Below are 23,407 nucleotides of genomic sequence, written 5' to 3'. Positions count from 1 at the left end.
CAATTCTCTTGAACTTCCTTGAAATCTATGGCCTCTAGTTTTAGATACCCCTTCGCAGAAAATATTCGTGCAAACTACCCTCTCAATACTCCACATCTTATGTGCCTCAATCAAGTTTCCTCTTAATCTCCTCTGCTCCAGGTCTCTTTACCTAATAATGAAATGCCTGGATAAAGTGGATGTGCATAGGATGTTTGCGCAAGTGGGAGAGTCTAGGACCAGAGGACGTAGCCTCTGAATAAAAGGATGTACCTTTATAAAGAGATAAGGAGGAATTTCTTTAGCCAGACGGGGTGAATCTATGGAATTCATTGCCACAGACGGTTGTGGAGGCCAAGTCTTTAGGTATTCTTAATGTGGAAATTGCCAGGTTCTTAATTAATAAGGGGGTCTAAGATTATGGGGAGAGGTGGGAGAATGGGGTTGAGAGAGATTGATCAGTGATGTTTTCAATGGACTCTCTTTTCTGGATATTCTTTTGTCCTTCATATGTTAATAAAATGCCTTTCAGATTTAAATTAATCATCTTCCGGTGCTACACCTTGACTATTTTCCTTCCAAATTTCCCATTTTTAAATCTCTCTGCACTTCTTATACTCTACATACCACCCCCCCCCCCCCCCCCCCCAAATTGTCCGCATTAGCCCGATATTCATTTCTCTTTATCCAAATCTCAACACGCCTCGACATCCAGGGTTCCCTGTACTTGTTATCATTGGCTTTCATTCTCAGGGGAACAAGATAGCCTTGAACTCTTGTTGTTTCTCCTTTGAATCTTTCCCGCTGTGCTGACATAGACTTAGCTGCACATCGATGCTGTTTCTGTCTACTGTTATTTTGCCATTAGCTGCTTTGTCAGTTTGCCTGCAAAAAAAACATGAAATACCAGGACTGACTCTTGCAAGACCTCCAGCTGAATTATACTGTACATTTGGAATTTGGAATTTCAATGTGTAACTCCTTTATATTACTGTCATGTTTTTCAGTTTCTCACCTAAATAAAGTGAAGGAAATGCTCCTGTGGCAAATTGCGAATCTCAAATGTATAAAACTTTGAAGCTACCATCATTTTCCCCCTTGTCAATCCATTTAATCGCCTTGATCTTTTCATACCTTGCCATGAGAATTGATTCATCTAATTGCAAGTTGTCTCATTGTCACAATAACATTTTCCTTCCATATCATAGCTATCCTTCTCTGTTATAAATAGAAATCTGACTGTACAATATTACCAGACAACATCTGTAACACAAATGAGCACATTTTTACACACTTCACTGTTCTTCATTTTCTCTTTCTACTGATTATTTTCCTAGATTGAGGAATATTTTTCAGTTGATTTTAATGATTGTCACCAGATTATTGTCAGATTTGGCCTGCTCTTCGTTCCCTTTTTTGTATCTGTACAAGTCTATGGAATTCTCTGCCTCAGAGGGCAGTGGAGGCTGGCTCTCTGGATGCTTTCAAGGGACAGCTAGACAGAGCTCGGAGTTAAGGGATATGGGGAGAAGGCAGGAACGGGGTACTGATTATGGATGATCAGCCATGATCACATAGAATGGCCGTGCTGGCTCGAAGGGCCAAATGGCCTACTCCTGCACCTATTGTTTATTGTCTATACACTGTGAATGCTAGATTGTAATCATGGATTGTCTTTCCTCTGACTGGTTAACACGCAACAAAAGCTTTCCACTGTACCTTGGTACCCGTGACAATAAACTAAACTAGATTTAGGATTGTGAGTGAGGTCCACTCACAAAAGGTCAAAACCTGTCGGGTGTACAGACTGAGAAACAAGTGAGATAAAGAAATTGAATTGCCTGCGGTCAGTCCCTTTGAACGAATGGGAATTATTTATTTCCTAAGTGTCAGCAATTTAAAGGATCATAAGAAAGGGAACCACAATACTGACCTCAATATACTGAACTTGGAAGATGCCTGAAGGTAGTTGGTGGAGAAGATGGTTCATGGCTGTGATGGGACAGGGGTTTGATCAAATAGGACAAATAGAATCCTTTGTTGTCAGGAATGAAGCTTACATTTTAGATTACATTTTGCGTACCTATGCCAGGGTTGATTTGGTGGGATATGAGAAAGGGAGGGAGAGGATCCAGTCATTATACTCCATGTCAGAACTAACAAAAGTGCAAAATGTGGGCAATGGCTGTTGTTTAGGACTTGCTACCATGTGGTAGGGACAAAATTAAGGACCTGGATATCAAACTCCAAATTATTATTACCTGGCAACATGTAAATTGTTGAAGAGAATCGTTGGCATGGTGGCACAGCGGTAGAGTTGCTGCCATACAGCGCCAGAGACCTGGGTTCCATCTTGACCATGGGTGCTTGCCTGCTCAGAGTTTGTACTTTCTCCCCGTGACCTGCGTGGGTTTTCTCCCAGATATTCGGTTTCCTTCCACACTCCAAAGACATACGGGTTTGTAGGTTAATTGGCTTGGTATAAATGTAAATTGTCCCTAGTGTATGTAGGATAGTGTTAATATGCGGGGATTGCTGGTTGGCATGGACTTGGTGGGGCCGAAGGGTCTTTTTCCGCGCTGTATATCTAAACTCAACGAAAAAGTGAAAAGGTCATACAGTAGTGGCATCAGACTGGGGAAAGAAACCACGGGTTAATTTAATATTACCTACTGGCAGTGTATTTGTATTTGTCCATAAGAAACGGGCCAGCTTTAGGATGATAGAAAGTGGCATGTTCAGTGACAAAGTAATATTGAAATGTTTTAAAAAAAAGAGGGATGGAAGGTGAACTGTCAGAAAGAGAGACTGTCACCACAGGTAAAAGATATGGACATTTAGAAAAAAAGAAAAGAATGAAATCTGTGAGCAAAAGTTAGAATTGAAAGACAGGTTAGGAAAGACAGGGAGGAACAGCAGATGCTGGAATCTTGAGCAAAATGCAAATTGCTCGATTTACTCAGCAGGTTCGGCAGCATCTGTGGAGGGAATGGATGGGTGAGGTTTCGGGTTAGGTCTATTCCTCAGATTGTTAAATCACTGAAGAAGGGTTCCAAACCAAAGCATTGCCTCTCCTTTTCCTCCTCAGTACCTGAGTTACTCCAGCATTTTGTGTTAATACAGATTAGGGTGTTTGGTCCAGATGATTATCTTTTAAATAAAATCATTGCATATTCAGTTCAGAGAATAAACCATATTTGAGTCAAAGTTGCAAGGTAGTGAGAAACTGCAAACATTAGCAACTGAAAAGAACTCCAGGAAAGGCAGGGGGAAAGTTGGAATGGAAGCAATGACCTTGGTGATAAAGAATACAATTATTTCAATAATGAGTGTCTGTATCGGTAAGGGATTAGCAGACGGCAGAGTTCATGGATAGATTTAAATAAGAAAGGCTTTAAGACTCAGAAGGGAATGTGTAGAATTCCTTTGATAGCAGCCAAGATGTGCTGGAGCGCACAAATGTAGAAATTATACAGGCATGTCGCAAAGGCAAATTTTTTTTTGAGTTATATTTTTAAGTCTCATTAAGTTGGCTGGGGCAATCTGCAACTAGCATCTGTAAGGTAGTGAGTTACTCAAGTGTGATCATGATGATTTTTTCAATAAAATGGGAGGACATTTTACATTTGCTAAATTTCAATGAGCCAGATTTAGTTAACTGCTTAACAAGGCATGAATATTTATCTAATACCAATCGTGAGATGATTGAGTTTAATGCGGTGTTGAAAGGAGAAAGTAGCTTGCAAGAACATATATTTAAATGAGAGTATTCATGGTAAAGTGGGACATTCTGTTCCTGGATAAAAGGCTTCCCACCGGGCCGCACGTCCAGAAGGCTTCCCGTTGGGTGGGGGCTGGGACTATTGAAGTGCCTCAGTCTCGATGCCTCCCGGATGGTCGCGGAGAAGCCCGGGGCGAAGCCCGGCCGGGGCCTCGCGGGTCGGACGGAGGAGTCTCACCTCGCGGGTCGGCAGAACAGCCAATGGAGCCCGCAGCTGGGACCCGGGTCAGCACCATGGATGCCCCAGGAGAGGACCCGGCAGCGTTAATGGAGAGGCCGGTGCGGTGGCCAACCGACGGACAAGATGGACACGTGAAGTGAGGGTGTCACTGCCGAGGGAAGGAGCGAAGGTGGACCTGGCGTTGGGGGACTGCTGTGAGGGAGGGGGAAGAGCAATGGATAATGGGGACCTGGCTTGGGGGGACTGCTGTGAAGGAGGGGGGAAGAACAAAGTGGGAACTGGCGTAGTGTGTGGGTGGGTGGGGGGGGGGGTAAATTTGTAACTTTGTAAGCGTTCTTCAAAGTATAAAAGGCAAAGCAAGCAGATGTATCTTCCTTTGAAAATTGAGTCCAAAACTGTATGCAGTACTGTACTGCAATTGTGTTTCACTACCATCCTGTAAAGTTGAATCAAAATTTGGACTTTTTGTCACCACACCCCTTGCAATTAACCTCTACATATTGTCAGCAGCATCACATGTTGCACCTGTCTGCTGACTTTTCTTATGATGACCCGATTATCTTTATTCCACCACTAATCTCAATGATGGACAAAAAAGTGGTGGAGTAACTCAGCGGGTCAGGCAGCATCTCTGGAGAAAAAGGATGGGTGACGGTTCTTCAACCCTCACCCTGTTTAAATAATAATTTGTTTTTTCATTATTGCTTCCAAAGTAGATAACTTGATCTTTTTCTCAGGTCTGCTGTCTCACATCTCCAGCGACTTAGTTTCAATCCTGAAATGCACTCTGTGTGGAGTTTTCAAGTTCTTCCTGCGATCGTGTGGATTACCCCCTGGTGCCCCAGTTTCCTCCCACGTCCCTAGGTATGTGCAGATTGCCAGATTCATTGGCCACTGAAAATTGTCCCTAGTATGGTGGTGGTTGGTGGCAGTCTGGGAGGAGTTGATGGTGATGTGGGGAGAGTTAAAGGGAATTAGGGTAAAATAGCTGTAGCTCGATGTTTTATGTTCAGCGTGGACATGGTAGGCTGAAGGGTATGTCTTTGTACTGCATGATCCTTTTCTATCATTGGCACCAAAGCTTGAGGATAAAATAGCCTAAAAATGGCTTGGTTGGTGGGGAACAGAAGAAGAATTTACAATTTCAGAACTTCCTTGATATCTCTTTTGTTCTATTTTGGGGGTGGCTCAGGAGTAGAGTTGCTGCCTTACAGCTCCAGAGACCCAGGGTGCCATCAGTACAAAGTTTGTACGTTCTCTCTCTGACGCATGGGTTTTCTCCAGGTTCTCCGGTTTCCTCCCACTCTCCAAAGACGTATAGGTTTCTAAGTTAATTGGCTTCGGTAAAATTGTCTCCAGTGTGCAGGATAGTGTTAGTGTACACGGTGATCGTTGGTCGGCGAGGGCCTGTTTCCGCGCTGTATCTCTAAAGTCAAAAATGTTTATTTACCCCTGTGTTTGGTTCAGCTGTTCAACCTCAAGATCACATTGTGGCAATAACCTTTTCTTATTCCTGACAATGGCACACTATTGAGAAAGGGTCTTGAAGAATTAATTGTTTTTACACAAGGCTGGAAATGTTTAGCAAATCAAGTAGCAAATGTGGAGAGTGAAGCAAATTTAACGTTTAGATTAATAACCCAACAGAGCTGGAAACATTTGGAAATAAACAAATATATGAGATATGAGGGAAGCTGGGTCAGGGCAGAAGTTAGGGCAGTTAGAAGGATGGAGGGAATATTTGTGTCACAGACGTCCTAGGCACCGACCATCTCCAGTTGGAGAGAGATTACACTGACATCCAATGTCATTACCATCACCTGAGATCTCCCACCATCAACATTCATGGGAAAGTGAGGTTTATGAGGTTGCGTTAGTGAGCGGTTCACCAACAGAACGGTTGATATGAGTATGGAAACAAGGAAGTGCAGATGCTGGTTTACAAAAAAAAGGAAAAGAGTACTGGAGTAACTCAGTGGCAGGGTTAGGCAGCATCTCTGGAGAGCATGGATGGGTTGTGTCACGGTTCGGAACCCTACTTCAGACTTCTTCAGAATGGATGACAGTGCTGGTAACAAGGGCAGAGAAAATGAAAGTTTGAAACTATCAAAATAATTTTCTTGGACAATTTTCTGTTTTTATTTCAATTTTACCAACATCCGAAAAACCCCCCATTGTGTTTGTACATTAAAGTATCTTATTTTCTTGTTAAAATTATATATAAAGCTAGCAAGTGTAAAATCCACCTGACAGTTTTGTCTTTCCATGTGACTGAGTAACTTGCATTTAAATAGTGCCTCAGAATATTGCAAAACATTCAGTGAAGTAACTTTGAGAGTGGAGAATGGCTGTAATATATAAATGTCATTTTGCACACATTGAGCTCATAATGGCAACACTGTCAATGTTCACTGCTATTACTGTGAAATACCCTATTAATATTTTGTACATGTTGTTTAGAGTAAGAGGTTCGAATGGGTTCTTAATGGCAGAATAAATTATACTTAAGAATCTGGCTTTTATGTGCAGTCTCTTCACATATTTCAAATATATCCCATTTTGAGTTTTTAATTTAACATTTATTCATTGTATTTCCGCTTCTCCGTTAAACTTGTAAAAATAGAACTTAGAACATAGAACAGTACAGCACAGGAACAGGCCCTTCAGCCCTCAATGTCCATGTTGAACATGATGGAGAGTTAAACTAATCTCTTCTGCCTGAATGTGATCCATATCCTTCCATTTCCTGCATATCCATGGGCCTGTCTAAAAGTCTCTTAAAGATACCCATCATTGCTGCCACCACTATCACCACGGGCAGTACATTTCAGGCACCCACCGCTCTCTATGCAAAAAGCTTGTCCCGCACATCTTTTTTAAACTTTATCATTCTCACCTTAACAAGTTCTCTGGTCTCTGACATTTCCACCCTGGGGAAATAGGTTCTGTCTGTCTATCATATCTATGCCTCTCATAACATTATATATTCCTATCAGTTCTCCCCACAACATCAGATATTCCAGAGAAAACAATATAACTTTGCCCAATTATAGTTTATACCTACTAACCAGACAGCTTTGTGGTAAACCTCTTGTGCACCCTCTCCTCCCTTTGTGCAAACTGTACTCCAAATGTAGCCTTTAAGGCAGAGATACTGTCGATAGATTTTTGATTAATTCGGATGTCAGAGGTTATGGGGAGAAGGCAGGAGAATGGGGTTAGGAGGGAGAGATAGATCAGCAATGATTGAATGGCGGGGTAGCCTTGATGGGACGAATGGCCTAATTCTACTCCTATCACTTATGACCTTATAACCAAAGTTCCATAAAGCTGCAACATGACTTCCTGACTTCGTTTCAATGCCTTGACCGATGAAGGCAAGCACACCATATGACTTCTTTACTTTTCCACCTGCTGAAAGGTCCTTTGCAGGGAGCTATGGACTTGAACCACAAAATGCCTCTGTTTGTCAATGCTGTTACGGTCTTCGCATTAACTGTGTGTTTTCCTCTTACATTCATCCTCCCAAAATGCAATACCTCACATTCGCTCAGATTAAACCTCATCAGCCATTTCTCTGCTCATTTAGATTTTAGACTTTACTTTTGACTTTAGAGATATCCTCTTTACTGTTAAGTTTTCTTCTGAAACATAATATTTGCTACTTTGCTCCATGCCTTTGCCTGTGTCTCAGGAAGATACAAAGATCTTCATCAAGATCCCTGCAATCGTCTCTCTTGCCTCTCTCCATTAGGCCTGAGGGAGCTATCCATCTTCGAGAACCTAAACACCACCTCCATCTTGATCAGAAACTGCCCTTGCCCTTGCCTGGCCTTCTTGATCTCAAACTGCTTCATCTTCCCCACACTGATCTCACTGTCCTTGGTGAATACAGATGAAAAGTGTTTGTTTAATTTCTCGTCTGTATCTGACTCCAAGCATAAACTCTATCCTTGACTGGTCCAACTTTCTCCCTGGCGACCCTCCTAGTTTTTAATATTCTAATCTTTTTTTTATGCTCTATGAAATATTTACGGTATTAATTGAAAATTGCCTTTCTGGTTTACAGCATGTGTTTGACGTTTCAGTAATTATTAGGTCATTACTGTTGCTAAGTGTTCAGAACCCTCTTGAAGTGATGTCGAAACCAAGAAGCTTTAGAAGGGAAAAGTGTGTGACAGAGAAATGATTCCTCTGGTTTAGCAACAAGCATTAATACTTTGCTGGTAATCAGTTAGTGCAAGCCAGTGACCAGATAACTAGTTTGAATAATATTGATTGTCCATTCCACATTTAGCAACCATATTCAAGATCGTTGATATTGTGTTTAAAGCAAGACCAGAAAACTTCTCAAATGTGTGAGAGCCATTATGTTAATTCTGGAGCAATAATTAGCTTTGAAACACATTGGTCGGCACATGGTGCGAGGCATTAATGAAGCGGTCCCCATACGATAAAGAACATGTCTTTGGAGGTTGTTTTAACTGGTATACTTTGTTTTTCAGGAAAAATTCATTGGGTGTTAGTTGAATCAAAAAAGGACCATTGCAATTTGCAGACCAGAACTATGGTGAGCTATTTCTTATCGTGCACTCAGAGAAGGAGATTACGGGCTGAGTTCCAAATTTGTACGGTCTGCATCATAGAAATGAGGAACTCGTTAGTTAAGTGGGAACCAGTTCATTTGTAGGTGGTCTGCAAAGGACAGAGCAGAGCTGAATATTTTAATTCTCTTTTCTTTCTGTGCAGTTCAATTGGGAATTGATGAATTATAGTGTGAAAACTATTCATTTGGATCCCTGTTCCCATGTAGGATTATCGCATTTGCTTCACTATCATGTCTTTCCTGCATGAATAATTTCTCAGCCCTCCTATTGAAGCCAGGAGGAAGTGCATGGGGTTACCCAGAATACATCAAGGCCCTGTCATTTAGCTGGATATGAATAGTGTATTTGCATTGGAGACATGCAGTTTATTTCTTGAAGAGAATGGAGACAGCAGGAGGATGCCACATATCTACATCATTCAAATTACCTTTCCAACCTAGTTTCCTCATTTGCAGCATTTATGTTGAGAAGCATGATCATTTATTTCTAAGGTGTTTAGTTTAGTTTAGAGATAAAGCGCAGAAACAGGCCTTTCGGCCCACTGAGTCGGCACCGACCAGAGATCCCACACACTAACATTATCCTAGTGACACACTTGGGACAATTTATATTGTATACCAAGCCAATTAACCTACAAACCTGTACATATTTGGAGTAAGGGAGGAAACTGAAGATCTCGGAGAAATCCCACGCAGGCCACTGTACAAACTCCGTACAGACAAGCACCCATAGTCAGGATCAAACTCGGGTCCCTGGTGCTGTAAGGCAGTAGCTCTACCACTACAACACTGTGATGCCCTGTTCTGACATCCGATTACATTTTAAAATAATAATCTGGGTATTTGTTCACAAGATCATAATTTTCACGTGCATCCGTTTTCTCATGGTCGCTTTTCTACCCTTCCACCGTCAGACCCCACTGACCTGAACCAATGAGTCTAATAGCCCTGTCCCACTGTACGAGTTCATTCAAGTGCTCTCCCGAGTTTAAAAAAAAATCAAACTTGTGGTAAGCACGTAGAATGAACGTAGCGGGTACGTCGGAGCTCGGGGACGTCTCTTAGCGGCTAGTAACGCTAACGGCAGGTACTCGGGAAGACTCGGGAAGATTTTTCAACATGTTTTTGGGAATTTGGGAACATGTTGAAAAATGTCCACGAGAGCACCGAGTACTTACGAGCGGCCATTATCGTAAATCTCCGAGTTCGAATCAGGGCAAACTTGAATGAACTCTTACAGTGGGCCAGGGCTTTAACTCTGCTTTAATACACAAAATAGACACTATTCACTCTGCAATCTTGACTAGGGCCAGGGGGCAACTCATGCAATCCAATATGTTAACAACTTGTTTGGAATTTGGGAACCTGTTTGAGGACATGACCCCCATAACTTAAAAGAATAGGAGAGAATAGAACAATGGAGCAGCAGGTAGTTGCTGCCTCACAGTGCCTGAGACCCAGGTTCGATCTTGACCTTGGATGCTGTCTGTGGTGGATTTGCACATTCTTCCGGTGACTACACCTCCAGGTGCTCCGGTTTCCTTGCACTTCCCAAAGATGTGCGGGTCTGTACACTACTTGGCCGTGGGAGAATTGCCCCTCTATGTAAGGTGTATGAGAAACCGCTATAACATCGAGTTAGTGTGAATAGGTGATCAATGGTTGGTGTGGATTCGGTGGGCCGAAGGGTCAGTTTCCATGCTGTATCTCTAAACTCGTTAAAGGTAAGGTACATGAAGGTTGGTAATTTGATTATATTTGAAGCAAAAGGACAGCATTTTTTAGGAAGAAGTAAATTTAACGGTTTGGTCAGGAAAGATGTTGATTATTTCATTGTACTGAACTCAGACATCAGATGACATTAATAGACAATACAGTGTTCTGTTGACATGCTGACTGTTGTCCCATTGTTTCAATTTTCGAATTGGAGGTGTTCTGACTGATGGTACTCCAATCACAGGTGTCTGCTTCCTGATGTCTGTATCATCCCGCCTGAATCAAGTCCATTCTCTAACCAGTGCTCTTCTCATGATGAAGATGAGTGAGTGTCTGAATTGGTGGTACAGGATGAATGTCACTGCTCTTAGTAATGAGAAAGTAAGGTTGGCACAGTGGCACAGCGTTCGAGCTGCTGCCTTGTGATGCCAGAGAACCAGGTTCGATCCTGACTATGGGTGCTGTCTGTATGGAGTCTGTATGTTATCCCTGTGACCGTGTGGGTTTTCCCAGGTGCTACAGTTTCCTCCCAACTCCAAAGACACATAGGTTTGTTGGTTAATTGGCTTTGGTAAATATTGTAAATTGTCCCTACTGTGTACCGGGTGATCACTGGTCAGCGCAAACTCGGTGGGCCGAAGGACCGGTGGACCGAAGGACCGGTTTCCATGCTGTATCTCCAAAGACTAAAGTAGTTTCTGTTTATTCACTCTTGGAATCATGAACAGAACCTGCTTCTATGGCCCAGATTGAATTGCCCTTGTGATGTTAGTGGTGAGTTGCCTCCATGAACTACTGCAGTCCTTCTGATGAAGGTACTTCCACAGCTCTGCAGGGGAAGGATTTCCCATTCACCCTCCATTCTTCCCTTCTACTTTCTGGGGAGAGGAAATGCGAGCTTGTGTTGACACTTTGAAAAGACTTAGAAAAAGGTAATCGAGCGATTAAAGACACAGTTTATAGTGATGCTAACTATGCCGATAAAATGTTGGTGCTCTATGTAGAAGAAATCAAAATAAATAATGTCATCACAGAGAAACAATTAGTAAACTTGTTTTGGCTGATTCCTTGTACCCTCTGCCTGACGGGCAGTATAGACCTCATTGAATTCCTGTCCATCAGGAACCCGATGGTCTTCCCCAAACTGGTAGACCTTCCAGTCATTCCTGACAACTCAGCAATGGAGTTGTATGTTAAAGAGTCAAAGCTTTAGAGTCAACGAGTGATACAGGTTTGAAATCAGCCCTTCGGTCCAAACTGAGCATGTTGACCAATGTGCCCCATCTAAAGCTAGTCCTGTTTGCCCGCGTTTCGCACGTACCCCTTTAAAAACTGAAAATATTGATAAATAAGTGAGGTTCATTTATAATATTTCCTGCCTGTTAAAATCAGGCAGTTTGGTTATTTCTGGGCATGACTGAAGTGACTCTTCACAGGCCTAAAAAAAATCAGAGAGCAACATGAGAAAGAACATCTAAAACATGATCGAGCTTTGAAATTGCCAGGGGATTGTGTTGTTAAGCCCGTAGGTTACACTGTGTTATTAGGTATTGTGCAATGCACGCACACTGGAGCAGAAAATACTCTCACAGCTCATCCGCTTGACTGACTTTGATACATCTATGGATGAAGAACTTCTAAAAAGATGATTACCTATTTGACTGTCTGCTTTTGCAATTAGAGATTGTGCTGTTTGGTTTTGCACACTGTAATTTTCCTTGCCTATTCTTTTCTTCCACCTGTCTGGGTTATTTTTGGTTGACGCTGACATTATACGAGCACCAAGGTCATAGATGAGAGATTGAGAATCGCTTTGGTTGTTTCCCGTTCCTCCGCAGGTGAAACAGCATCAAATTGATTTGATAAGTGAATGGTAAGCAGAATTTCTGCGGTTCCTCAGATATTCACTCTGTGTCCATCGCGGCACTATTTACAGATGCTTCCGCACATACCTGACATGCCATTTGTCCTGAATGCCTCCACTCCATTTGATGTTCAGTCTGCTGCCTGGTGACCTGCAGACAGCATCTGGCGAAGAGACTATACTCCTGCATAATTGGAAATATCCTAAACGTGAAGCCTCACCAGATCTGTCTGATAGGAACAGTCTATCTTCATGATTCTTTTTTTTGTTCCCGACTCCATTTTCTTACTTGAAAGGCTGCTTTTACAGAATCCATTCAGACAGGTAATATTTGTAGTGTGCCAACAAGTCAGTTCAAATCTATAAAACTGTATTGAGCTTGGTCATAAAATCCAATAGCACTTGCGCCTCTCTGTTTGCTGACCATTATTTCTGCCTTCTCAGTACAAGTCAGGGCAGCTGCTGTTATGAAACCAATTCTCTGGAGCTAAGGCTGATGTAATTTAGCGTAAACTAGATTGAAGATGATGGAGGAGGTATGACGTAAGGGCTTTTTAGCTCAAGGTAAAATAAAAGATTCATATCATATCTGTTGAAGATGTATGGGGCTAATCAATCAGCAACTGGACTCAGTGACTATAAGGTGAGGTTCTCAGATTTGACACCAATGTTTGGCAACTAATAAACTTTCTTGAGACTGACCTTGTCTGAAACACTAAAAAATAAATGTTATTGCCCTGCTTTTCTACTTGGGGAGATAACCTTATTACCTGTATGTATCATGTTGGATTTGTCATTTTACACTCTTTTCTCTGCCTACAATCTTTGAAGAAAAGTCATTGTTTTTTTTTTCAGACTCATCTTTGTAACAATTCTGAAGCATTCTAGTGTGGCCAGAGTTAGTTTCCTGTGTGGTTGATTTTATAGGCCTGTATTTAATGGGCCTGTTCCACTTCGGTGATTTCTAGGCGACTGTCATAGCCGTAGCAGGTCACCGAAAAATCGGTGACTGGACTAATGGGCATATCCCACTTAGGCGATTTTTTAGGCGACTGCCTAAATTCACCGGTCAGCACTGGCGACAACCTATGTTAACCTGGCGACAACCTACGACAGCATCTACGTCAAAACCCACGGTTGCCACTGTCGGCGAAAAATTTTCAGCATGTTGAAAATTCATTGGTGACCAGAAAGGTGTTACGACTCTTTGGGAGACTGAGGAGACTACTCACGACCATACATGCGACTCCCCAGCGACCATGTGGTGACAGCCTAGTTGCCTGTAGTCGCCTAAAAAATCGCCTAAATGGGACAGCCCATTAGGTTTATGTGGTCATAGTGACAAGGAGCAGAATTGGGCCATTCGGCCCATCAAGTCTTCTCTGCCATTCAATCATGGTTGATCTATCTCTCCCTCCTAACCCCATTCTCCAGCCTTCTCCCCATAACCCCTGACACCCGTCCTAATCAAGAATCTATCTACCTCTGCCTTAAGAATATCCATTGACTTGGCCACCACAGCCTTCAGTGGCAATGATTTCCACAGATTCACCACATTACCACTGTCACGTACACCAAGTTAAAGTGAAAAGCTTTGTTTTGCATGCTATCCGTTATCGTCAGATAATACCATATGTGAACATAATCAACCCGAACTCAAACACAATGCGTAGTGTGAAGAGAAAGGTACAGAGTGCAGAATATAGTTCTCAGCATTGTAGCATCACAGTTCCAGAGACAAAGTGCAATGTCTGCAATGAGGTAGGTTGGAGAATCGAGACTGTACCCTAGCTTATGGACGGACCGTTCAGAAGTCTGATAACAGATGGGAAGAAGCTGTTCCTGAGTCTGGAAGTGCACACTGTCAAGCTTAGCACCTATTCCCAACTAATTTGGAGACCAGTGTGTCATGGAGGGGGTAGGTGAGCTGTACACATGGATAGGACAGGTTTCGAGGGATATGGCCCAAATGCGGGTAGGTGGGACTAGTGTAGCTGAGATATGTGGGAAAGTTGGGCCTGTTTAAGCACTGTATCACTCCATGACTCTGACTAAGTGGCAAGGGCAACACTTTTATTGTCATAAACACGAACGGGAGGAAGCAGCTTGGTGGGGTTTAGAAATTTAAGTAAGTTCAAGACTTCTTCATGAGTGGCATCCAAAATGCCAATGAGTTCCCTTACGCTTTCCATTGAATGCATGAATGAAAATAAATCATACTCGTCGTTTGTGGTATTTAGGCGCAGGAGTATTATTACTCTAAAAGACATCATCCAAGGTGTGGCCAATATTCAATTTCTAACCAGCAGTCCACTGTGACATAACATTTGAAAGAGACAAAGCAATTGAGGTAGACTGTGGTTTAATTGTAGGTTTAGGTCATTATCGTCACATCTACCGAGGTATAGTGAAAAGCTTATTTGTTGTGTGTTATCCAGTCAGTGAAAAGACTATATATGATTACAATCAAGCCATCCACAGTGTGCAGAAATATGATAATGGCATACAGAGGAGATGGGGCTAACTCTTATATCCACGCTTTTTCACCTGACTGAATGATTCTTCCAAATCAATGTACTGGTTAGTTCAAGAAAGATGAACATTTATTTGCCGTTGCCCTACCAAACTCCTCTCCAACAACAACCTGCATTTATGTAAAGACTTCTACAAAATAAAGAAGCCCAAAATGTGTCACAAGAGCAATATCAAATAGCATTTTAGCAGCTATCCACGTTAAAAAGTTACTAAAAGATTGCTCGAAGAGAGACTTTCAGGAAGCAAAATGGGTGAAGATGCAGGGTGGGAGGATTGCAGTGTTCCGAGGTTGCTTGTTTAGTTGAGAGGAATGAGTGTAGATCATTTACAGCTTGCAGAATGGAATTAGCGACTTTGAAAAGAGCCAACTTACTGTAATGCAGATAACTTGTATTGAATTTGAACAGAGTTGGTTCACATTCATGTTTGGTGCCCAATACATTGGCTCTTTGTTCCCATGAAATTCACCTCGAGGTTAGCTTATGAAATATTTTTTGTCTCAAATGTACTTTCCAACAGGTCAAGAGGATTGATATATCATGTGTTATTATCTCTTACATGCTGAGATGTGAATCTCTTAATCTATTTCTTGAAGAGAATACAAAGACTGCAAGTACATTCAAAGGGATCTACTGTGTAAATGCAAGGCCTTGAGTGTATTTTCTATTTCAATTCTATTGAGCAGAGATGGTCTGAACTCTGTCGACAAGAGATTGATATTTGGGCACCAGTGGTTGCATGTCTTTCTAATATTTCATAGAGAATGGATTAAAACTACTCATGTTTATATATTTTAGTTTAGAGATACAGCGCGGAAGCAGGCCCTTCGGCCCACCGAGTCTACGCTGACCTTCGATCCCTGCACACTACCTATCCTACACACACTAGGGGCAATTTACAATTATACAAAGCCAATTAGCCTACAAACCTGCAAGTCTTTGGAGTGTCGGAGTGTCACCCATACAGTCACAGGGAGAATGTACAAACTCCGTACAGACGACACCCGTAGTCAGGATTGAACCTGGGTCCCTGGCGCTGTAAGGCAGCAACTTTACCGCTGCGCCACCGTGTCTTTACAAAACTGTGATCCAATTTGGATTCTTCACAACATAGGCAATTTTAGAATCACAACACATTTTCTGATCAAGAATGAAGACTTCTGCTGTTGGCTTTAAGATCCCTGATGCTGTGCAAAAATTAAATACAACTTTTGATAAAATATGAAATTGTTTTTACTTGCAGTGGAAAGTAACTTGCTGATGTGCACACTTCAATCACTTGAGAGTGCAAATGCTAACAGTTATTGTATGTAACATGTGCACATTAGACACAATAACTCTCATCAGACATCCATTGATATTAATAATGTGATGAAACAAAAGTTACAAGGACTATTTGTTCTGTTTGTGAACAGCAGAGTATTTATCATTTCATTATGTAGATGTAGTAGTGATATTTATATAATATGATCACATTTGTTGATGCATGTAATATCTGATAGCTTTGTAATGTATGCCAAGTTCACTAGAGATTTGCCTAACTGTTTTTCATAAAGACAGTAATTGCCCGGAAATTCATTCCCAGTTGGTAGAGCTAAATGTCCCAACATCATAGCATTGGAGAATGGTAGAGACTCCAAATTCAAGGCAATGAATTAATGCTGGAGGTTAATTCTAGTCATTGATGTTAGCATTTAGTGCTTCTGGCCAATTTTGAGGCAACAGACAAATTTTGGATGGTTACTTTTCATCTTTTATCCTGTTTTGGGTCAAGCTGTTTACTGTGGCCATTTCCCCTTTGCTTCTGGCAGCATGACAGGTCTTTTCCAAATTGCTTTGTGACCATTATTGTCTGGACTTACTAATTATTTTCAAACTCCCTGGAAGTGTCCTGTTGCTATGTATATAGATTCATTTGTTTCCTCGATGATTGCTTTGATTTTTGTGCAGCTTTCTCCACAGCATCAGAATGTACATATGTGTCCCTTGAAGATTACGATCTATTTTTAGCATCCCACTTTCCTTTCCAATTGACAACCTGTTAAATATGAAAAGTGTGCGGTTACTGTATTTCAATTAAGTGTTTCAAATTGACAAATAAAAACAAGCACATTATTAGCAAATGCACAACAATTGATATCATTCAAATATAATGCTGTTGATTTATACATGAGTTGATTCATATCAATTTACTCTACTTTAATCCTGTGCCGTTTTGTGAGGGAGCTTGCATTTTTTCTTTTGCATCTTAGCAAGTCGACTGAAAAACACTCCCAAACAAACTCATATAAAATTAGTTGCACAGCAGTGACCATAGAAGCACATGCAGTTGTCACTTTACAGATAAAAATCCCGTTACTTTTAGTGAGTAGATCAACGTGATCCATATGAATTCCCAATCACAGATAAAGAACTGGAGACTATTTAATCCATTGTGCCTCTTTGAACGAGCTATCCAATTTTTCTCACTTCTCTGCCCTTTTGCCGTGGTCAGGCAGCTTTTCCGTCAAAGCCTTTACCCAATCCCGCCTGGTAAATTGTTATTGCATCTGCTTCATTAGAGCTCAGTGCCTTACGCTGAAAAAAAAAGCTTGGGGCATTTTATATAACAGAACAGCAACTATTGATGCCAAGAAGCAATTACTATGTGCGTGCAGAGTGCCATTTTCTCAAGGCTGCACCACATCCACGCAAGCTCCCTACAACACAGTTGGCCATGTTTAAAGGAAGACATTTAAGGTGTGCTGCTTTTGCCTTCACTGTGCAAAAGGGCCACAATATCATTGTCTTTTGTTCTTTAGAAAGTTGATTGATCACATTACATGTGTAGGATAAGTGCACAGAGTCTGGAATAGATAGGTGAATGCACAGACTCTTTACCCCACAATAGGGTAATCAAGAAGCAGAGGACATAGGATTAAGGTGAGAGGGGAAAGACTTAATAGGAACCCGAGGGGCAACTTTATTATTCAATGGGTGGTAGGTGGATGGAATGAGCTGCCGGAAGAGGTTGGTGAGGCAGGTACTATCACAACGTTTAAAAAGCATTTGTTCAGGTACATGGATAGGTTTAGAGGGGACAAGCCAAATGCAGGCAGGTGGGACATTATGGGCAAGTTGGTCTGAAGGGCCGTTCCATGCTGTATGACACCATGACACCATTATTTTCCCAATTTAGAGGTGAGGATAAAATCAATACAGTGAACGATTTTCAAAATTAACATGCTATGATGTTTCCGTGACATTTTGCAATTCCCAAAATAGCAATCCTTTGAATGTCTGATTAATTAGTGCAAAATTACTCATTTGATATCTGAGGCCCCACTCTACAGGAATGGAGTTTGGAAGTAATTTCAAAGAGGACATTTGAAGCCATCAAAAGGATGATCCCAATTCTCTGGACTAGACGCAAATGCCTGTAGTGAAAGCTAATTTGTGTTTATAACAGTAGTTCTATGAGCGACTTTAACTTGGATGCATTTGAGTTGATATCATTGATATTTCTTTCCTCGGAATAATTCATGCACTATGAGCTTCATTCTACATACTGGAAGCCAGCATTTTACGACTGGAAACTTCATTAAGAACCTCTTAACATTAACAATCCATACAATGGGCCAATACTCGTGTAATTTAATAACATGCATTATTGATAGTTATACAAATACCTTTTGAAGAATGTTAGATGGTGGTGGTTCAAAGAGTTGATTTAAAAATATTGAGCCATGATGAGTTATTTCATAATATAATTAAGAAATATAATTAGCTTAGCACAAAATGCTGGAGTAACTCAACAGGTCAGTCAGCGTTTGTGGAGGAATTGGGTAGGTGACATTTTGGGTCAGAACTGAAGAAGACAGCCAGATGAAGGGACCAGACCCAAAACATTGTCCATCCATTCCCTCCATTGATGCTGCTTGACCTGCTGAGTTATGCTCCTGTCCCACTTAGGAAACCTGAATGGAAACCTCTGGAGACTTTGAGCCCCACCCAAGGTTTCCGTGCGGTTCCTGGAGGTTGCATGTGGTTGCCGGAGGTTACAGGTAGTGGAAGCAGGTAGGGAGACTGACAAAAACCTCCGGGAACCGCACGGAAACCTTGGGTGGGGCGCAAAGAAAAACTCAATGGAAATAAAACAGAAATCATGCTAATTGGCTCAAAGTCCACACTCTCCAAAACCCACCCGTTCACCATTTCAGTTGATGGCTCACCCATACCCACCTCCTCCCATGTCAAAAGTCTCGGCGTCATTCTGGACAGTACATTTTCCTTTGGCCCCCACATCAGCAATATCACACGCTCTGCATACTTTCATCTCCGCAACATCTCCAGACTCCGCCCCTCCCTCTCCAAAGACAATACAAAAGTCCTCATCCACGCTCTGGTCACATCCCGCATCGATTACTGCAATGCCCTCCTCACTTGCACCTCCAATAAACTTCTTCTTCATCGCCTCCAATGCATTCAGAACTCTGCAGCCCGGATCATCACCCGCGCCAGATCATCGGACCACATCACACCCATCCTCACTCAGCTCCACTGGCTCCCTGTGCACCACCGGATTACCTACAAGATTTTACTGCTGACCTTCAAAGCCCTACACCACCTTGCTCCTCAATACCTCTCTGACCTGCTGCTACCATACACTCCTTCCCGGTCACTTCGTTCCTCCTCAGCTGCAATTTTAACTGTCCCCACATTTAGACTCAGCACCATGGGTGCCAGAGCCTTCAGCTGCTCTGCCCCACGTCTCTGGAACACTCTCCCACCTCCCATCCGTCACCTGGACACTATCGATCAATTCAAATCACAACTCAAAACACACCTGTTTAGATTGGCATACCCGACATAACTTCCACCATGTTCACCCTGATTTTAATGACTTAAAATGTTTTGTGTATTTTTTGTTTTTTTTGTTTTTTGTTTTTAATCAACTTGATTTTAATATTGATAAATGTATTGTGATTTTATGTCCTGTAAGGTGTCCTTGGGTGTCCCAACGTAATGCTTCACCTAACCATGTTCTTCAGAGATGCTTGACTCGCTGAGTTACTCCAGAACTTTGTGTCTTTTCTGGTATTTTGCTTTGGACAGGCTTACGAAGAGGTCCAGCTGTTGTCAAAAAGCATTTCTTTTGCATCATGATCCAAAACTGTTTCTGAGTCTTGAGCTAAGAGCAGCAAAGTTATTACTAAAAAATCAAATCTGCAACATATTTGTTCCTTTTTACTTACTTTCTAGAGTGTTATTAAATTCTCGAAATTAAATGTATGGTGTAGAAAAAAGATTCAGTGAATAAATTTAGCTTAGTTTAACTTAGAGACACAGCATAGAAACAGGCCCTTCGGTCACCGACTCCATATCGATCATCGATTACCCATTCACACCAATTTTATGTTAGCCCACTTTCTCATCCACACCCTGCACACTCAGAACAATTTACATAGGGCCAATTAACCTGCAAACCTGCACGTCTTTTGGATGTGGGAAGAAGTTAAAGCACCTGGAGAAAACCCACACGGTCACAGGGAGAACATGCAAACTCCACATATTGAATTGAATTGAATTGAATTGAATCCTTTATTTGTCATTCAGACCTTTCGGTCTGAACGAAATGTCGTTGCCTGCAGCCATACATGTAATAATAAACAACACACAATAAACACAAATTAACATCCACCACAGTGAGTTCACCAAGCACCTCCTCACTGTGATGGAGGCAAAAGTCTTAGGGTTGCTGTCTCTTCCCTCCTCTTCTTCCTCTGCGCTGAGACGATACCCCACCGGGCGATGGTAAGTCAGTCCCGCGGTTCAAGCTCCGCGGCCCGGGGGTGGTCGAAGCTGCCGCCCTCCAGTCCAGCGGACGCAGTTGTTCCCACGGGAGCTCCGGAAAACAGGCATCAACCTGTGACTCGCGAGCTCCCGACGATGTCGTCCACTGGTCCGCGGCCGAGCCCCGGATTCAGGTCGCCGCCGCCAGAACGCCGCCTCAGCCGCCGGAGCACCGTCTCCGCCCTGCACCGGGCCGCCCACACGGGAGCGTCTCAGCCCCGCACCGGGCTGCCCCCACGGGAACACCTTCCAGCCGGGAGCCGGGCCACCCACACGGGAGCGCCTTCCAGCCAGGAGCCGGGCTGCCCACACGGGTGCGCCTTCCAGCCCCGCACCGGGCCGTCCACACGGGAGCGTCTCAGCCCCGCACCGGGCTGCCCCCACGGGAGCGCCTTCCAGCCGGGAGCCGGGCCGTCCTCACGGGAGCACCTTCCAGCCGGGAGCCGGGCCGCCCTCACAGGAGTGTCTCAGCCCCGCGCCGTCCGCCCTCACTGGAGCGCCGAGTCGAGCCGCTGCCCGAACACCGCCGCAGCTCGAAGACGGCCAGCCTCTCGTTGGTAAGTCCTGGCTGGCTCTACCTCCGGATCCTCGAGGTCGGTCGCAGGTTGGAGGCCGCCAGCTCCGCCATTAGGCCTCAGCTCAGACGGGGGAAGAGAAGGGGGATACGACAAGAAAGTCGCATTCCCCCGAAGGGAGAGACAGAAAGCCCTGTTTCATCCCCCCCACCCGCCCCCCCCCCCACACATAACACAACTAATAACCAAAAGTTTAACTGAACAAGACAAAAAAAACAACACAAAAAAGTAAAAACAGACAGACTGCAGGCGAGCCGCAGCCGTTTCACAGCGCCGCCACTTCCGGAGTAGACAGCACCCGAGGTCAGGATCGAACCAGGGGTTTCTGACGCTGTGAGGCAGAGGCTCTACCAGCGTCACCACCGTTCTACCCAACATTAATATGTAAAGAGAAATCATAATTTGTAATGGTGAGAATAATTGTTATCTTTTTACAAGGATCAGTCAGGAGAAGAGTGGTCTGGGTACCAACGACCCAAGGAATTAAATAATTAGATTAATAGAGAGTGAAAGGGATGAGCCCTTGAGAAAATTTGAGGCATTGCACAGGAGGCTTTCCACCTGTTGTAAAGTTTCCAAAATTATAAAGAACAAAAGATATTAGAAATACAAGAAAACTAGCAGTGGACATACAGTATTACCACTATTGATGCAACACAAATGTCTATCTCAAAACGAGCTTGAGAAGCATTTGTGAAGCCCTTCACGCATAATTTCTCTGACTAGTTAATGGTATATTAATTGTTCATTAAAAGTAAATAAAACCAGCTTACCCTATTTGTGTGATTTATGGGCAAATGTGTAAGAGCACGGCAGTCAATTCAGCAGACACGATGGGGGTATAATAGCAGAATCTGACTCTCTCTATTTACATCATTGGATGCATTCTCTGCAGGAATTTGATCCTAGTGCTTTTTTTGGAATTGATTTTTCCAAAGGAGAGCTGGGCTAATTGTGGCATCCACTGTGCCATCTTAACTGTGATCTTAACAGGATAAAAATATTAAATCTGGGAATTTGTATCTGTGCAGCTTGGCTATATTCTGCCCTCACCACAGTCCTTGGGGATAGGTATGTGACATAATGCTGGTAATGATTGCTCTAGCCTATATACAAAAAAAATGATGGTTAAATTGGGGAGGCACGGTGGCGCGGAGATAGAATTGCTGTCTTACAGCGCCAGTAACCCGGGATCGATCCTGACTTTGGGGGCTGGCTCTACGGAGTTTGTACGTTCACCACATGACCACATGAGATTTTTGAGAGAGCTCCAGTGTCCTCCTATACTCCAAAGACGTACAGGTTTGAGGGTTATTTGGCTTCAATAAGAATTGTGATTGTCCCTAGTGTGTAACATGGTGCTAGTGTGCGGGGATTGTTGGTCAGCTGCGACTCGGTGGCCCAAAGTGTCTGTTCCCGTGCTGTATCTTAAAACTAAACTAAATTAAATTCAAGTCAGCTGAATGTTTTGAAACATAAATTGATATTTACTAATTTTGCACATTAGTGTTGTAAAATTACATCCATGATTATATTTGTAATTATTAAATATTTTCATAGACTTTGCAATTTTCTTACTGAGAAATCCCCGTGAAGCTGTATTTACTTTGGTGCTGGTTAATGAGTTGCTTACTGGATGTGTGTCACTCGAAGAAGATGAAAAAAAGCTTAGTGCTATTCAGAGCACTTGATTGTCAACCATGGAGCTTTGCTCCTTCCACCAATATATGCACAGCAGCTGCAGTGTGATACTCTGTAGTAGTTCTCCCAGATTTATTTAAAACTTCAACCATACAGTAATAAAGTAATGTAGTGTAGAAACAGGCCCTTCGACCCAACTTTCCCACGCCGACCAACACCCATCAACACTAGTCCCACCTGCCAGTGTTTGGCCCATATCCCCCTAAACCTGTCCTATCCATGTACCTATCTAATTGTTTCTTAAACATTCCATGCACTCACCACCCTTTGTGTGAAAAGGTTACCCATCAGATTCCAATTAAATCTTTCTCCCTTCACTTTAAACCTATGTCCTCTGGTTCTCAATTCCTCCACTCTAGGCAAGAAACTGCATCTCCCTCATCTATTCCTCCCATGATTTTATACACCTCTATAAAATCACACTCATCACAGTATGGGTGACATCACCAACACCAAGCCTCTCTCCAAGTCACAAACAATACTAAGTTGGAAATATTTAGTTTCCTCGGATCATTATGGCTCAAAATCTCCCTATCTAATATTGATACACCAGGAATCTTGATAAAGCATAAAGTGCTGATGTAACAGAGTGTGTCACGCACATCTGAGAAGGGAATGGATACGGGACGTTTCAAGTT

General features: G+C 42.7%; 1 protein-coding gene and 1 long non-coding RNA gene across 7 annotated transcripts in view; one reads left to right on the top strand and one right to left on the bottom strand.

The window, feature by feature from the left end:
* Window positions 1–23,407, top strand: part of chl1 (cell adhesion molecule L1 like) — a 649,066-nt gene that overhangs the window by 72,045 nt on the left and 553,614 nt on the right. The window lies entirely within an intron of this gene.
* Window positions 9,686–23,192, bottom strand: LOC116983122. Its single transcript, XR_004414615.1, has 2 exons — window positions 23,054–23,192; window positions 9,686–9,797 (listed from the first exon to the last, which is right to left on the bottom strand). It is a non-coding gene; the product is annotated as an uncharacterized LOC116983122 (long non-coding RNA).

This window comes from Amblyraja radiata, chromosome 18 (assembly GCF_010909765.2).
Source record: "Amblyraja radiata isolate CabotCenter1 chromosome 18, sAmbRad1.1.pri, whole genome shotgun sequence".
NCBI lineage: Eukaryota > Metazoa > Chordata > Chondrichthyes > Rajiformes > Rajidae > Amblyraja > Amblyraja radiata.
Note: the sequence above shows the minus strand (reverse complement) of the source record. Positions and strands in the feature narration are given on the sequence as shown.